The sequence below is a fragment of the Herpailurus yagouaroundi genome, unplaced genomic scaffold (genome assembly GCF_014898765.1).
Source record: "Herpailurus yagouaroundi ecotype Mexico unplaced genomic scaffold, PumYag 100, whole genome shotgun sequence".
NCBI classification, from domain to species: Eukaryota; Metazoa; Chordata; class Mammalia; order Carnivora; family Felidae; genus Herpailurus; species Herpailurus yagouaroundi.
Window position 1 is genome coordinate 60,963,193 of NW_024412391.1, and position 18,671 is coordinate 60,981,863.

The window sequence follows — 18,671 nt, forward strand, 5'->3', positions numbered from 1 at the left end:
CTGATGATGGGCACCAACTTCAGCTGCACTTAACTTACGACACAAGTGAATGTGGGCAGGTATCTGACAGCTACAGAAAGAACACTACCTCTTCCTCTTCACTGGGCAAGTAGAATGACACATTGTCACTTAACCTCTGGGTTTCATTTCCTCATCAGAAAAATGAGGGAGTTGGATGAGATTATCTGTCTTCTCCTTCCAGAAGTAAAGTTCTGTAATTCTCTGACTCTAAGGTTCATCTTTTTATATCCATTGAAGAATTAAAAGTTCACTACAAGATGTCTGCTGAGCTTTTGATAAATTTATGTTTGAGAATAGGATGGATGAGTACAGTTTTTGCAAGCAGACAAACATTTATGTAGAATGGTAGTCTTTAAAATTACTGATTTTGTACGTCCATTGTTAAAAAATGGAGCACAAACTTCAATTATCATATGCATATTTATTTATAAGTTATATGCATATATTGCTGGGTTTATAAACATATTAAAAAATGGATACCAAAAAATGACAAACGTACAGCATAACAATAAAAATAAGTCAAAAGCAAACTTCTAGGGATTTCCCTCAACATTATATCTAAAGTATGATTTTGTACACTCCCTCGGACAAATACAACCTACTTTGGAGATGATTTTGAATAGGTATTTGCTACCTTAACACTAAAGACTTAATAGTGTGGGAAATAGCTTTTCCACATTAGCAATTATTTTATTTGATAAGAAAGTCTTTCTAAAACCTAAATATATTAAATTATGAAATAAGAGGAAATTAATAAAACATGGTCATTGCTTGCTTTTCTAAAAGACAAATACTTCCAGACAGCATATCTGATAGTAACACCCGGAAGGTAAATCTGATTTTTACCAGCAACGTTAGCAGAAGAATCTGATTTCACATGAGGAAAAACCAGGATAATAACCAAAAATCCCACGCACTACATTTGATTGAAAATAATCAAGTAAGAAACTTGAGTGTCACCACCTCTGTGGTGTAATTACTATTATTTAGCACCAGAGGGTTATTTCTGTCAACAGGACTACCTGCTTACTAGCCATCTAATTTTCCTTGCTACCTTTTGCCAACACTGAGATTGTCCTTGTGCTGTCAGCTGTATCTCTGATATAGCTTTGAATGTTTATGTTTGAGATTTTAGACTATGTAGAATAGATTCACATACTACCCTATTATAGACAGGGACATTCATTGGGGTCTAAGCTATCTAAATTGCTAACAATCTTCAATGCTAATTCACCTAATTCTACTGTTAGAACTAGAAGAGGCAAGAATGATTTTTCTGACTGGTCAAATATGTACGGCAAATGGTGGAAAATAAGGGTAGGCCTACAGGTCATAACTTTAAACAAATCTAAATAACTTGAATCAGATAAGAAGAAATGATTCACATCTACCATAACAAACATAAGACACATATCTATACTATCTCATGGTTTTAAGAAGGCATTGAACTTGTCGGCCCTTTACTCTAGAAAACAGTAGTTTAATATCAACTCTGTTAAAAATAAATTGCCCTTTTTAGCCAATATTATTCATTATAAATAAATAAATAAATAAATAAATAAATAAATAAATGCATTTGTTCAAGTAATTGATTTTCTGTATTAGGATTCATCCCCAAAGCATGGTAACTCACTTTCAGCAAAACAGGACTGACAAGAGAGGCTGGACCTGGGTCTGTTCAGGGATCCTTCATCCTGGGCTGAAGAGCATAAAGTCAGGGGACACCTTTGTGGCTCATTTGGTTGAGTGCCCGACTCTTCATTTGGGCTCAGGTCGTGATCTCATGGTTCGTGAGACTGAGCCCCATTTTGGTTTCTGTGCTAATAGCACAGAAACTGCTTCAGATTCTCTCTCCCTTTCTCTCTGTCCCTACCTTGTTTTCATGCACACATTTGCTCTCCTCCCTTTCAAAATAAATAAATAAAGTTAAACAAAAAAAGAGAGATACAAAGTCAGTTCAGGAACCATATGGATTTCCATGGGTCAACCCTGATTCATTCTGATCTGCCCTGACCCATCCTTACCTGCTGTGGTCCATCTTTCTCATTCCCAATTGAGAAGGAGAATGAGGAAGTGCTTTTAACTGCAGTCAGGATTGATTCAGGTACACAAGAAGGGTAGTATATAGCATTTAGTGTTTTATGAACAAAATAATACCTTCCAAGTTCTATTGCACAGAACTTGAAGGCCTCAGTTGGAGACCTATAAATGGCAGAATAAAAGTTTTTGTGGGAATGTACTTTTGCCATCCATTTATATCTTGCTCTGTATTTGGAAGGGCTGGAAGGATAAAATTTGCATTTCTCAGATTCCTTTGCAGCTAGGATTTTGGATGTATTATGATATACAATTGAAAGAAAATTTAAAAGTAAAAGGAAATTAAAGGCTATCTTTTTGCAGCAGTGGCAGCTGACAGCCAAGCTCTGGACTCTCCATTTCCCTGTCTAGTCAGCAGCTTCATTACTGGGAGGGAGCCAAGTTTGTGTCAAATGCATTAGTAGTAGCAGTAATTGGCTAAAATCTGGTTCATAGCTGACCTTAAAACCAAAAGACCTGTGACTTATGCTTTTCTAATCCTTCCAATTATTGTGTAATCACCTGGTTTCCTGTATTAAATCCTTTTCTGCTGGAAATACCTAGATGGTCTCTGTGTTCTGTATTAAATCCAGAGACAGAGAAATGTTTGACCCATATATATCTCTGAAGGCAACCTCTATGTGGGTTGGAATGACTATGTTTGGGCACAACTACAAGCTTATTGGTTTTCAGATCAATATGTGTTTTGCCACAGTAGGTCTTTGCTGGGAAGTTAAAACTTTGAATACATGTTCTTTCTCTAACACCTATTAAAACTCAATTTACAAAACATACATGTTTGAGATAGATAGGTTAATTCTTCCTTCCTCTATTTCTTTAAGCTCTATTCCTGCATTAAAATTTCAAATGAAGTTATTGCAAGTTAAGTAAAGGACTTTCAAATGGCCCTTACATAACAATTAGAGTGACCAATTTCGATTAGCATTTATAGCCAGAAAAAAACATTTGTTTCCCTTGGTAATTTTTTTATTTAATTTTTTTAATGTTTATTTATTTTTGAGAGAGAGAGAGACAGAGCATGAGCAGGAAAGGGGCAGAGGGAGACACAGAACCTGAAGTAGGCTCCAGATTCTGAGCTGTAAGCACAGAGCTCAACGCAGGGCTCGAACCCACAAACTGCAAAATCACCACCTGCGCTGAAGTGGGATGCTAAACTGCTTAACCGACTGAGCCACCCAGGTGCCCCTCTTTTGGTAATTTGATAATAAGAATGCTATAACCTTTCTTTCCCTTATTTTGCTCTGAGTCTCAAAAGCTCAAAGTCAAATTGGAAATTAACTATAGCACTCTTCTTGGAAAAATCATTTTTATTCTATTTCCTCTTGGTTTCTGATCATGTATCTTTATTTTAACTATTACATGAATTAAGAAATATATATATGGAATTTACTTAGAAGTAAGGAGTAAAGGATATCTGTACAATACATTAAAAACCAGAACCATTTTCTTCCCACTTTGTTTTAGTAACTGCTTTTAGCCTCAGTGCTCTTCCATATGTAAAGTCTAACAGTATCATTTTATCTTTACCAGACACTGATGCAAAATCCTCTTGGATGGTGTGCTGTATACAGGAAATAAGAGCTCTAAGAAACTCTTCTGAAAACCAATTATTTTCTCAATGCTTTACAATGCTTTAGTCCTAAAGCTGATTCACAAAAACGTGTGATTCAAAGTGAAGCAAACGAGTATTATAAACAACAAAGAGTTAACCTTAAAAGTGAGAGTAAAAATGAAACATGAAAATCCCTCTCAGCTTTTTTTCTTTCTAATATTCTCCTCACACAATTTCCTGTTAGTCTCTCTGGCTTTTCTGAGAGATATTATTTTCCTTTCCAGTACCAATTTCAGCAGTGATGGCCTAAAAGGTTCTGGTGCCCCAAGTGAGACTAGATTATAGGACTCCATATGGGGTCAAAGATAGGAGGGTTCTTAAGGATTTTTACCAACAAAATAAAAGCGGTGGGGTTTCACTTCACTTCAAAGTAAAGATACCAATACAAGCAAATGCTTCTCTTGTCATATTGATAAAGAGAAAGACCCCTCCTGTCATTCCGGTGGGGTCACTGACGACTTGAGTGGGAAATTGAACTATAAACTGGGTGTTTTGTGAAATTCTCTGATGAGTATATGCCAAGTGGAGTGGAGAACACACACACACACACACACACACACACACACACACACACACACTTTTGAGATTGAGAAAGAGATTCTTATGTGTTTAACAATACATGACTTTTAGTAGATGACTAGGAGGTAATAATATAAGCGCCAGAAGCTTCTGGGAAAGAGTTCACCATCAACCTCAAGTTTACCTCCTGTTGTGACACAGGAATTAAGTGATCACAGAGGGGAGGTAAGGAGCAATGAGAAATACACTATCTCCTGTCCATTTTTTTCTTTTTGAAGGAGTCTTGTTTTCTGGGAGTCCCAGTATCTTTCTGGAGGACCAGTAAGCAAAGGGGCTCCTAGACTTCTATCTTTGCCTTACTATTTACTCTCTCAATATGCACAAGTTGCTTCTAATGACTATTAGTAATCTTGCTCATTGGACAATGGTAATCGTGAAAGAGGGAGGAAATAATTAGTGCTTTTGAGGATATTGGAGTAGTGACACAGAATGTTTGTATTCAGTTTTCCACTCTGATGTCCAGAAAGCCAAATATGAGTTTCATTAAGAATTGTTTTCCTTCACTTACCAGTATTCTTCTCATTTCCATAATAGGTAGAATCAAGACTAATTCAGAGAAGGCTTGCTTGCTTAGAAACTTGACTTCTTCAGGACCAGGAGAAAATGATACTAAGAGCTATAGCCAGAGGCTCTTTCTGGCTGTGTTCCTAGCTGGCACAGCACAGGTTTTGCAATCTTGATGGCAGACCTCGATGGTGTTCTTGTCACTTCACATCTTTAAACCTTTGCATTTTCATATGAAAAATAGGGATAATGATAGAGTATCTCATACGGTTGTAAGAATTAAATAAAATGATGCAGGTAAAGTGTTTAAAGCCTGGCACATACTTAGACTTCAAACGTGAGCTTCTGAGGCAGTTTCAGACACTAACTCCTGCTGCTTCCAATATCCTTCTTGTGGTATCTCTTGTTCTCTCTGTACATCTATGCCTTGCTGTCCTCCCTGATGACTGGCTACTTATCCCTATATGTTTTATTTAAAATTTAGAGGGCGTTAATATGATTAATTGATTAAGCTAATTACTATCTTTTTACTGCGCGGAATCCCTGAAAATCATCTGCCAGCTGAGCGTACTCACAAAGGAAAAATAATATGAGAATATGCTGTTATTACAAGATACTTTATTTGGGGACCATTAAAAATGCCAATCAGTTATTATTAATGCTTCAATAGTCTCCTCTATTAATTAGTCTTGCATATTCAGGACTGAAATTAGGATTATGATATACTTGTGTTATTTTATTTTTCTTTCTTCCTCCCTCCCTCCCTCTCTCTCCCTTTTTTTCTTTCTTTTCTTTCTTCCTTTCCTTCTTTCTTTCCTTCTTTCCTTCCTATCTATCTATCTATCTATCTATCTATCTATAAAAATGTGGAAGGCTTCGGGGCGCCTGGGTGGCGCAGTCGGTTAACTGTCCGACTTCAGCCAGGTCACGATCTCGCGGTCCGGGAGTTCGAGCCCCGCGTCAGGCTCTGGGCTGATGGCTCAGAGCCTGGAGCCTGTTTCCGATTCTGTGTCTCCCTCTCTCTCTGCACCTCCCCCGTTCATGCTCTGTCTCTCTCTGTCCCAAAAATAAATAAACGTTGAAAAAAAAATTTTTTTTAAAAATGTGGAATGCTTCACAAATTCACGTGTCATCCTGGCACAGGGGCCGTGCTAATCTTCTCTGTATCCTTCCAATTTTAGTATATGTGCTGCCGAAGTGAGCACTATGTATTTATTTTTTTTACTTTAGAGTTTTTTTAAGTTTATTTAAGCAATCTCTCCACTCAGTGTGGGGCTCATATTAGAACCCTGAGATCAAGAGTCACATGCTCTTCTGACTGAGCATGCCACGTGCCCCTTACTTTAAGTTTTTTTAAACTCCAGTTACCAAACAGCATTATACTAGTTTCAGGTGTACAATATAGTAACAGTCCCATAAATCACCTTGTACCCATCACAACAAGTGATCCCCATCACCTATGTAACCCATCCCCCTACCCACCTCCTTTCTGGTAACCATCAGATCATTCTCTATAATTAAGAACCTGTTTCTTGCTTTGACTCTCTCATTTTTTCCCCTTTGCTTGTTTTGTTTCTTAAATTCCACATATGAGTGAAATCATATGGTATTTGTCTTTCTCTATCTTACTTATTTCACTTAGCATTATACTTTCTATATCCATCCATGTCATTGCAAATGGCAAGATTTCATTCTTTTATATGGCTGAATAATATTCCATTTCACTTGGCTGTCCACTGGCTCTTGTAAATCTTGGCTATTGTAAATAATGCTGCTGTAAACATAGGGGTGCATATATCTCTTTAATTAGTGTTTTTGTATTGTTTGGGTAAATACCCAGTAGTGCTATTGCTGGATCGAAAGGTAGTTTTATTTTTAATTTTTTGAGAAACGTCCATACTGTTTTCTACCGTGGCAAGCACCAGTTTGCACTCCCACCAACAGCGCATAAGGGTCCCTTTTTTCTCTATAACACCCGTTGTTTCTTGTGTTGTTGATTTTAGCCATTCTAACATGTGTGAGGTGATATCCCATTGTAGCTCTGATTTGCATTTCCCTGATGATAACTGATGATGAGCATCTTTTTATGTGTCTATCGGCCATCTGTGTATCTTCTTTCGAGAAATGTCTGTTCATGTCTTCTGCCCATTTTTTAATTGGATTATTTGGTTTTTGGGTGTTGAGTTGTATATGTTCTTTATAAATTTTGGATACTGGTCCTTTATTAGATATGTCATTTTTAAATATCTTTTCCCATTCCATAGTTGCCTTTTAATTTTGTTGATTGTCTCCTTTGCTGTGCAGAAGCTTTTTATTTTGATGTAGTTCCAATAGTTTATTTTACCTTTTGTTTCCCTTGCTACTTGTGCTATTTTAAAGACAGGCTGAGAAAATCTTGTTTCTACTGGGTTGTGTCTGATCTCAGGGACAATTAGAATGCTCTTAGATATTGAGGCTAAGATAAGTCAAACTCAAACTAGGGGCATCAACTTTTTTTGTGAACTGCAACATATACTCTTTAGAACTAGACTAACCATTGAAAGGAAACCTTGTCAGACTTCACTTCCTCATTGTGTGCATTTCTAATTAACTGCAGAATTCTTCCCACTCCAAATGGCCCCAAGCACCCAAAGATAACAGTGATCCAAACTAGCTTTTAATTTTTTAGGAGTCATTTTAGTGAAGTTCTTGTTATGTCATGTGAAATGCTACTCAGCTGTTTGCCAGAGATGTTTAAAGACAGCCCTGTTACTTTTTGGGTGGTTAATACCTGCGGCAAAATCAAGGAAAGAAACATGAAAGTTCTTGTACTACTTGAGATTAATTATCTGTGTGGTGAGGCTTAAGTATCAGTTTATGTATAATTCAGATCTGTTCATCTCTCCATCTAGATGGGTGTTACTTGAACTGAAGGTACGTTACTGTTAATGGAGTTTTGGATACAGATTTCTATGAGTACTATGGATGAACACAATTTTATTTTATTTCTTTACTTATTTTAAACTGTATTTTTGTACCACAAAACAGCCAAGAAATAAATCAGGAGTCACAGAAATTTCACATATGTGACAAAATCAAAAGCATCTTCATATTAAGGTCAGGACAATTTCCATTTCTCTGAAAGCCAAACACCTAAGTCTCAATTTTCTTTTCTTCTTCTTTTTTTAAATTTTTTTTAATGTTTACTTATTTCTGAGAGAGAGAGAGAGATCAGGGAAGGGGCTGAGAGAGAGAGGGAGACACAGAATCCGAAGCAGGCTCCAGGCTGTGAGCTGTTCGCACAGAGCCCGACGTAGTACTAGAACTCATGAACTGTGAACATCATGACCTGAACTGAAGTCTGACGCTTAACTGACTGAGCCACTCAGGCACCCTTCAATTTTCTTAATGTACCAGATGTCTTTGTGTAATGTACTTAAGAGAATTATAGGAACAAATGACAGTTTAATTGTCATTAATTGTTCTTATTTTTTACATGAGACACAAATTAATTTTTTGTGGCATTATTAGTTTTAAAGTTGTCATAGCTATATTTTAGCTTTACTATTGAGCCGTTGAATTAACACACAACTGGGTGACTATGCAATAAAACCAATGGATATTTTCATAAAACAAATACAGATTAAATACAGTCTCTTCTAGAAAACTGTAAATGTTATCAGGAAGGTTCTAAGTCCCCTAAGAGGAAGTGTTAAGCAAATCAGCACAGAAATGTCTAGTTGTTCTCCTCTCCTTGATAGAAAGAACTAAATCAGAGATGGAAGCTATGTGGGTACATATTGTCTCTATGTCCTCCCATGCTACAGATAATAATTTGTAGACAATATGATATGTAAATGAAAACTAATATGAGTGACAGTGATTCTTTATTTTCCATCCTTTGCTGAAACTTAGTCAATTTAGAGTAAAATGGCTCAAATATTGACTTTGTGAAGAGCAGTGGTCACAGAACTGATGTCAGTTAGGATTATGCTGAATGTTGAGAGATTTTAAGGTTTCTTCTGGAGTATCTTGGTTTTACAACAGGATGTGTCATGCCATTAGAATGGATTTTAAACACACAGTTTAAATATTCAGAATCATTTTTAGTCTGGATAGGGGGCATAAGAATATCTTTGATTTGAATGAGAAATGAGTAAGTCCCATGGCTTAGCATGCCTATTTTAGAGCTGTTCTATGTTTATGTTTATGTTTATGTTTATGTTTATGTTTATGTTTATGTTTATGTTTATTTCAGGTGAACACAATAACTTCCCATTTAAGTAGGTGGAGGGCCAAACATAATCTAGGTGAAATTCCACTGCTCATCTGTGTGGATCCTGATATCACCAAAATATGAGTGCTCAGATGAAGTGGTTCAGGAAAATAACCAGTGCCAAATAGGGCACAGGTCTTGGTTAGGAGGGACAGGACAGTATAATTAAATTTGTTCCTGTGGTCTCCGGAAACCTCAGTCACTTGAAGTCTTTAATGTTAACTTTTCAATTTTCTCTTTCAAGAAATCAAACCTCATAAGAACTAATTTAAGGATGTTCCTGTTAGTGCTGATTTCTTTGGTGATATATATATGGTTTTCTGATATAAAAGAGGCTTCCCAGCATGGAATTGGGTGGAAGGGTAAAGGAAAGCAGGGAAATTATTAGGTATATCCTTCTGGTACTTCCTGAGTGTTATGAAAGTCATTTGGATAGAAATAGTGACAGGTGAGCCTAGCAGAAAAACCCAAAATAATACACACAAACATAGTACCCAGAATCTATTATTTTTCTAGTATGTGTGAGAAAGATATGAAACAAGAACTCACACAGTCTGCTTCTTAAAAATAAAACAAAAAAGCACAAACTCTACACCCAAAGGAACAAATTAAAAATAAAATACGTGGGAAACTCACAGGAATTAGTACAGATTTTCCTACCTACCTTTTCCACATCTGTCCCAGCTTCCAGGACAATGAAGACTATCTAGTCTGAGAATCCTGCAGCTAAGCTCAAATGCTGGTCTATAACACAAAAGGAAAGTCCCTTTAGGCTGGCTGCACATATATTTTCATTCTCTGAGCAGCGAGAATGCAAAGGAGAGCCAATTGCTTGACACTGCTAGACGTTATCACCTGATAATGTTTTTGAACACCCTCTGTGTGTATGAAGCTCTATTAGGACTTGGGCAAATGTCAGCTTTCTAGAGAATACTGTAGGGTAGAGGATTTACAGAATTTACATTCTAGAAAGTGCACATTGATGAAGTATGTAATATACCTAATTCTCCTCTGCCCAACTCTCCTTGCCCTTCCTCTTGTTTTTCCTTTCTCCAGCATCTCCCTGCATCAGCATATGGCTCTCCCCAGATAATTCCAGTACCCAAGCCAATCCTCACCAATGCAGGGTTTAGAGTAGCAGCTATGCAGTGGTAGAGGGAGGCTTTGCAAAAGTAAATCACACTTCCAGACCTAGGATCTGGAGTCCAGACTGGAGCTTTAGTTGTTATAAAGAGAGCTTGTTTATAAAGAGAGCTCTCTGATGTTCCCTGCCCCCAAACACACACATACTCTAGTCATTGAGCCTCCTTCTTGACAATTAGACCCGGCTATTGTTCTTCTAGGCCTGGAGCCTCACCTAAATGCCATCTCAGCTTGCAGTGCTACTGCTCAAGGGCACATTTCCTGTTGAAACCTACCTACCTCCCTTCCCTACTCCTGACCACAGAGCACGGGGAGCTTCCCTGTCTCTAAATGACCAGGGTGCTTGATCTTTTCCTTTCTGGTGGAATTTATCACATTCTACCTATATCATAACTATACAAATTTTAGAATGTCAGTTTCTTAAGGGAAATACTGTTTCATCTTTGATATAGCACACAGTGCTATAAAGGAAAGAGCTAAAATTCTCCAAGTCTTCTCTGGGCCTCATCTGTGCCTCACATGAGTAGAGGTGCAAAAAATATTTGCTAAATAAATGATTATTGCATTCCAGAGTTCCTTCAGCCTCTGGCTGTCAAGCTTTGGCAGTGACTATAAAAAAGTAGTTGATCTTACACACAGTTGTTTTAAAGAAATAAAGTATTCTATACGCATACTGTGGAAATGAAACTTTGTGTTTTCAAATTCTCTAATGAAGAACCATCTTGGAGGATTTAAGATGACTAGAGGATTGACAGCAAGAAAATGAATGTTCATCCTGATGCTTTATTGGAACTTTTGCAAGAAAACATGAAGACACTATAAAATTCACTGTGGTATTTATTCATTCACTTATCCATTCACAGATTACTTATGAAAAAAATAATTATTTATTAGGTGGTATTATACAATGTATTAGTCACTAGTTTAGCACTTCAGGAAATCTGAGGGTTATCAAATGATTTTTAATCCAGTTAGTTTTCCTAGAATGATGCCTCTTGAACTTCAACATGAATACAGATCACTTGGGGGATTCTAGTTAAAATGCAGTTTCTGATCCCACTAGATGAGATGGAGCCCGAGATTCTGCATTTCTGATAAATTCCCAGGTGATGCTGATACTGTTGGTCCATGGATCACATTACTAAGAGGTAAGACTTTAGAAGACCTTGTTCTGCTCTGAATGACTTTCCTTACAAGTCTAAGAAAAAGACCTGTGCATGAGTTAGGTTTTTCCTTCCCAGTAAAATGCTGGGAAAAGGTACCTCAATTCTTTGAGCATCTATAAAATGGGATAATAGTATCAACTCCACCTATCTTAAGTGAGGTGTTAAGATAATTTGAAATGCATGTGAGTGTACTCTATAAATAACAGCATCATGATTAATATGGATAATGATCATTACTAATTTCACACTTGAATTGAAATGTGAAGTGCTGAGTAATGGAAACTTCAAATGGGAAAAAGAAAATGATTTTATATCTCACTTGACTGAACAGAAAGTTGGGTGGCTTCTGACATGGGGTGGTGCTGAGGTGACAGAGGTGTTAAAGATGGTTTTTAGAAGGTTTTGTTGTGTGCTGAAACTGGATCACTTTCTTACACCATGCACAAAAATAAACTCAAAATGAATTAAAGACCAAAATGTAATACCTGAAACCATAAAACTCTTAAAAGAAAACATAAAGAGCAATCTCTTGGACATCAGCCTTAGTAACATTTTTCTGATATGTCTTCTCAGGCAAGGGAAACAAAAGCAAATATAAACTATTAGAACTAAAATCAAAATAAAAAGCTTTAGGGGTGCCTGGGGTGGCTCAGTCGTTTACGCTCCCGACTTCAGCTTAGGTCATGATCTCGTGATTAATGGGTTTGGGCCCTGCATCAGGCTCTGTGGTGACAGCTCAGAGCCTGAAGCCTGCTTCACATTCTGTGTCTCTCTCTGCCCCTCCCCCACTTATGCTCTCTCACTCTTTCTCAAATAAATAAGTAAACATTAAAAAAAATAAAAAGTTTTTGTGCAGAGAAGGAAACCATTGACAAAACAAAGAGGCAACCTATTGAATGGGAAAAGATATGTGCAAATCATATATCCAATTAGGTGTTAATATCCAAAATATACAACTCAATGATAAAAAAAAAACCCCTAATAATCCAATTAAAAATGGGCAGAGGACCTGAATAGACATTAAAGAATACATACAGATGGCTAATAGACACATGAAAAGAGGCTCAACATCACTCATCATCAGGGAAATGCAAATTAAAACCATACTGACATAATTACCTCTTACAGGCAGAATGGCTAGTATCAAAAAGACAAGAAATAACAAGCATTGGTGAGGATGTGGAGAAAAAGACAAGAAATAACAAGTGTTGGTGAGGTGGTGCACTGTTGGTGGGAATGTAAATTGGTATAGCCACTGTGGAGAACAGTATGGAGATTCCTCAAAAAATTAAAAATAGAAATACCATGTAATCCCACAGTCCCATCATTGGGTATTTATCCAAAGGAAAAAACACTAATTTGAAACGATATATGCATCCGTACGTTTACTGCAGGTTTATTTATAATAGCCAAGACATAGAAGGTGTCCATCAATAGATGAATGAATAAAGAAGATGAAATAAGTATGTATACACACATACACACTTGAATACTACTTATCATTAAAAAGAATGAAATCTTGCCATTCACGACAACATGGATGGATGGTATCTAGTGGGTATCATGCTAATGAAATGAGTAAGAGAAATACAAATATCCTAAGATTTCACATATATATGGAATATTAAAAACAAAACAAATGAACAAAAAACCAAAAACAGTAAATAGACTCATAACTATGGAGAACAAACTAGTGGTTGCCAGAGGGAAGGGAGAGGATGGCCATCATAAGTGAAGGGTATTAAGAGGTAGAAACCTTTAGTTTTAAAATAAGTTATAAAGATGAAAAGTACAGCATAGGGAATATAGTCAATAATATTGTAATAACTTTGCATGATGACAGACATACTACACTTATGGTGAGCATTGCACAATGCATAGAATTGTTGAATCACTATTATAACATTTATGTCAACTACAATTTAAAAAATGACTTTAGATGTTAACTAGACTCACTGGGATGATCATTTTGGAATATGTACATATACCAAATGTTGTACACCTGAAACTAATGTAATGTTGTATATTGATTATACCACAAATTTTTTTAAAATTTTTAATGTTTATTTATTATTGAGAGACAGAGAGACACAGAGCATGAGCAGGGGAGGGGCAGAAAGAGGAGGAGACCTAGAATCTGAAGCAGGCTCCGGGCTCCGAGCTGTCAGCACAGAGCCTGACGTGGGGCTCAAACTCACAAACTGTGAGATCATGACCTGAGCTGAAGTCAGACACTTAACTGACTGAGCCACTCAGATGCCCCTATACTGCAATTTTTAAAAAGACTGTTATTTCTTGTACTGACCACCAAAACAAAACAATAAAAAAAGATAACTGTGCTGTATGTTGAATGGCGGTGATTTCTCCTTTGCCATCAGTAATTGAGATGTCAATAAAGTAAGGAATTCCATACAAAGGCTTTGGTGTTGAATGCTGAGTTTATATTTTTATCTCAATTGACTTGCAAATCAACCCTAGGCATTGATATTATTTACTCCCATTGTAAAGGTAAGGACCTATGAACTCCATGAAGGCAAGGACTGTATTATTTAGGTCACTGGTATATCCTCAGCAGTAGCACAATGCTGAAAAACAGTAGGCATCCTAAACCATTTATTTAATGAATGAATCAGACTCAGAGAGATGAAGTACTTTGCTTAAGGTCACACCCAGTTAAGTGGTAGAACAAGGCATTATCCCAGATCCATTTGGCTTCTACCAAATAAATGACTTGATCCCAGGAGTTTCTCATTCAGCAGGTCTAGGCTGAGCTCAGTTGTCTGTATTTTTATTAAGCATCCCATTGGATCCTTTTGATTCATTCAATTTTTGAACATGCATTTATTCAGCATGTAACACACATCACTCATATTCTAGGTGCTGGGCCTCCATCAGCAAACAAAACAGACCAGAATCCCTGCCCTCACAGAGCTTACACACTAATGGGACATCAGACCAGTTTGAGAAACTCTGTGTTGTACCATGATGATAATGGGTTCTGTTACTCAGTTAAAATTGGCATCCAAGGGAGATTCATCCTTTCATCCACATTTGTTATGGGAGCTAAGAGGATCCTGGCCAGATGAAAGCAAATATAAAAGGTCCTGTTTTGATAAGGAGTCAGGACTTTTTTGTGTGGGGAATCTTTTATTTTGTGGGCTTGTTTGGCACTCCCTCATCCTCTTTGGGACATCTGAAAATGTCCTATCCCCCTTTCCTGTTGAGGACCACTGGAGGGACTGAAGAAGGAACATACTGCTGGAGGGGAAAAGCTCCAGCTGAGGCTCTGATATCATTAGAAGGCCTTTCAGAGGACTTTTTGATTCCCCCCTTTGGAGGATCAAGCTCTATTTAATTACATGGAGGTACTTTATCAAGAGAATATTGTATTTTAATGATCTGTAAAACTCCCATGGATCACCATTTTAGATTTTTGAACTATTGCATTGAAGGTTCTTGATTGCTATCATTGATCATGCATTGCCTCCCCACACTTTTCAAGCAGGTGAAGGAAGGGGGCAAATTACTCCCTTCCAAGTGTCTACTACCTCAAAAACCTGTAGTTACTTATTTACTTAAATGAGTAACCTGCATAATTGTCATATTTTTAGTCCTTAAAAATCTCTTTTTGCAATGGAAATCTTCATGCAATCAGTGTAATCAATTGCAAAATTAATAAACTGGGGCGATCTTCAACACAGCTTTTTCTGTTTTGAGAAATGAGAGGAAAACTACCTCCATGTGTGGTTTAGACCTGAAAGACTTTTAGTAACAAATTCTAAATTGTATGGCCTTACTTTGAAGTTGCTGATGACGCTCATTTTTCTGTCATTTTCTTAAATGTTTTCTGTGCCAAATTCAGCATTTAAAATGGACGGAAGGCAGCAACTCAGGGAACCTCTTTGGGGGTGGGGGTTGGGGGCTCCTGAAAAGAACTTTGCACAAAATTTCTCTATTCTCTATTTTAGGAAAATAGGAAAGCTAGTTGCTTGTTCACAGAAACATGGAGATATGTGAAAAATCAACTGTTCATCTCAAGATTTTCATCTTATTAGATAAGAGGTATGCGTCATTTATTATAATATCAAGAACAAAAATGTTAATTCAGGTGCTCTACAACAACACAGAAAGTTCAGATGGTTAAAGACGGTGATTTCCTATTTGCAATTTTAGAAGGTGTTTAGTGGGATTTGTGCTGGGTGGGCAGCAACCCATATTGCTGTAAGAAATGCATTTAGTTGCTGAAAAATGTTCCAATAGTTGCAATGTAGTTACTGCCAAAATGTCTGTATTTAGTAGGCAATGTCCAACTCACGCTATTGGCAATGTCACAAAAGAGGCAAGGGAGATGTTTTTAGTCCTTCCTGGGAATTGTTTTGTGAATATTTAATTTCCTTTTTTATTGCATGATATAAAACAAGCCAAGTGTCCCTTATTGAATGCTCCTTAGTCTCATTCCTCTGAATTTTGCTAGATCTCATGTGCTATTGGCATGCCTACCCCTGAACAGGTCTCACTTGCTTGAAACCATCCTAGGGAAGTAAAGCCCAATAATCACTGATAGTCCACATGGAGTCGGAAATCAAAATCTGCACTAAATTTTGGACATCTATATCTATAATATACATAAACCTGTTCAAATTATAGAACATATGTTTAAAGGTCTTTTTTATCCAAGTCACCAATGAAGATGGTGTCCAAATAGAGGGCACTTTAGTGTTGCTTTTTTCAAAAAAAGTTTTGTTTACTTTTAGCCACTCTCTGAGAATAATAAACCCAAACAGGTAGGGATACACTTTCTGTTCTTAATGAGCCCCATTTTTTTTGCATTGGACAGAACTGCCTCCAGTTTAATTCTGTTAAGTAAAAATAGGGTGGTGGTGTGTGGTGCATAAAGGCAAACTCAGGAGTAGTTTGCTATGGATAACCCAAGTCAAAACTGGTTACATCTAGAAGAGAGCTGATTTTCATTTTGCTAGGTTTGGGAAAGAAAGAGAAAAAAATGTAGTAATCCAAGCCTCCAGCTCTTTGCTAATATCGATACTGTATAAGTGTTCATTACCTAAGTAGAAATTGGCAACAAATACCTATGTGGTTATAACATATACTATACAGTTGAAATCTAATTTTGAATTATTTTTCTATCTAATGCTAAATACGAAACATAGCAAATTAAGAGACAACACCTTTTAAAATACAGCCTTGTGTATTTTTTAGAAGTCTGTTCATATTATTGGAAATGCAAGAGTAAAAGTATGTTTTTTTACTTTATAGTTTGTTTCTTTATATCTTTCATATCTTTGAAGGCATATTTATTTTTTCATGAATAGCGAAGACCCAGGACATAGTGAAATACAAGTGCTATGTTAAGACAGATATCCTAATTAACAACTAGCTGCTATAAAAATAAATTTTCCATATGACTCAGGGAAGTTGTTAATAATTCTACTTTGTTTATATTATGCTTTGAAAGCAACATAGCTTAATGAAATCAGATATTAAGCTAGCGGTATATCTTGGAGTCCAATGTTTTCAAGAACTGCCAAAACCTTAGGCAGATTAGATGTGGGTAGTTTTTACTGATCGTGTTTTCAAAAGAGGAAATGAATAAGGCCCTGCTTGGTAGGTAAGTTACGCATTCATTACCTTAGAAAGAGAATTAAGTACACACAAATTACCGAGGTGCTTTGAAAGGGCACAAACAACACAAATGGGGAAAAACATTAAATAATGATGGGGGTATTTTTAGATAAGAACTATGAATAATCATATTAATAATTAAAATCTATAGAAATCCCTTAATAACAGGTGACCAAGTATCCAAAAAAGCATGTGGTCACATTCTAAAGCAAGTGAGCAGTGTTTGGAATTCCCATTTTCTACAACATATAATTTCTTCAACATAAAATGAAGTGAGCCATACTCGGTTTTTAATCTTCATGATTCAGAAAAACATTAAACTTCTTAACCTTGGAGTTACCTACTTGGCTTTTAAAATAAAGGTGATATTCAAGTAGATAACATTCACTGTCATCCACCCTTTTAAGGACATGACTGATTGTTAATGTGCCAGAGCAATTTCTCATTGTCTTCATGAAAGATGAAAAAGTAAAATTTATTGACTGTGATCTTAGTTGCCACAAACCTGGATGTCTCTAACATATAACAATTAATAAGTACAATCACCCCAGCATAGGAGGATATATAAACAGTAGATTCTTTGTAGGTTTGGTTTTTGCTTTTTCAAGTTGGACTTGGTATTATCTTCTCTCTCTCCCGTGGCTGTGAAAGGGACAAAAAAAAAAAAAAAAAAAAAAAAAAGGCAATCCCGAACACCTACTTTACCAAATTAGTGAGAAGGTCAGATCTGTGAAATGTAGAAATGATCTGTTTTGCACCAGTAGAACGTATCAGCTGTATGCACAGAGCTGCCAGGTTAAGCATATGAACTTTTTCTAAGGGAAAGGTACAGCATGTGTCAATACATTCAGCTTTATGTAAAAATAGATACGTTTTAAAATAAATAAGACAGGGGCAAGAAGAAAAACATTTTACAAAGCTTATTGCTAACTAGTGAGGAGATAACTGAGATAGGATTTTGTTCTTGCATCTAGAAAGTGACAGAATTTCAGGGGTAGAGAGAATGTATATAGTATAATTTATTTATTTTTTTTCAATATATGAAATTTATTGTAAAAATGGTTTCCATACAACACCCAGTGCTCATCCCAAAAGGTGCCCTCCTGAATACCCATCACTGTATATAGTATAATTTAAATCAGATCAGAAAGGCATTGCCTACTATGAAGATGATGCTGTTAGATGAATATAAGCTGGAAAAATCTAGTCCTTAACAGGTGTGTGTAGGTTATGAAGCCATATTATTTCTAAGTTTTTAAATATTAAATATTTTTTTAATATTAAATTTATCATCAAATTGGTTTCCATACAACACCCAGTGCTCACCCCAACAGACGCCCTCCTCAATACCCATCACCCACACTCCCCTCCCTCCCAGCTCCCATCAACCCTTAGTTTGGTCTCAGTTTTTAAGAATCTTTTATGTTTTGATCCCTCCCTCTCTAACCTCTTTTTTTTTTTTGTTCTCCTCCCCCATGGTCTTCTGTTAAGTTTCTCAGGATCCACATAAGAGTGAAACCATATGGTATCTGTCTTTCTCTGTATGACTTATTTCACTTAGAATAACACTCTCGAGTTACATCCACATTGCTACAAAGGGCCATATATCATTCTTTCTCATTGCCATGTAGTACTCCATTGTGTATATAAACCA

At 36.5% G+C, this 18,671-nt stretch overlaps 1 non-coding gene across 1 annotated transcript; it reads right to left on the reverse strand.

The window, feature by feature from the left end:
* Positions 1-5,911: 5,911 nt before the first annotated feature.
* On the reverse strand, positions 5,912-6,018 carry LOC121029046 (U6 spliceosomal RNA). Its single transcript, XR_005789553.1, has one exon. It is a non-coding gene; the product is annotated as a U6 spliceosomal RNA (small nuclear RNA).
* Positions 6,019-18,671: the final 12,653 nt, after the last annotated feature.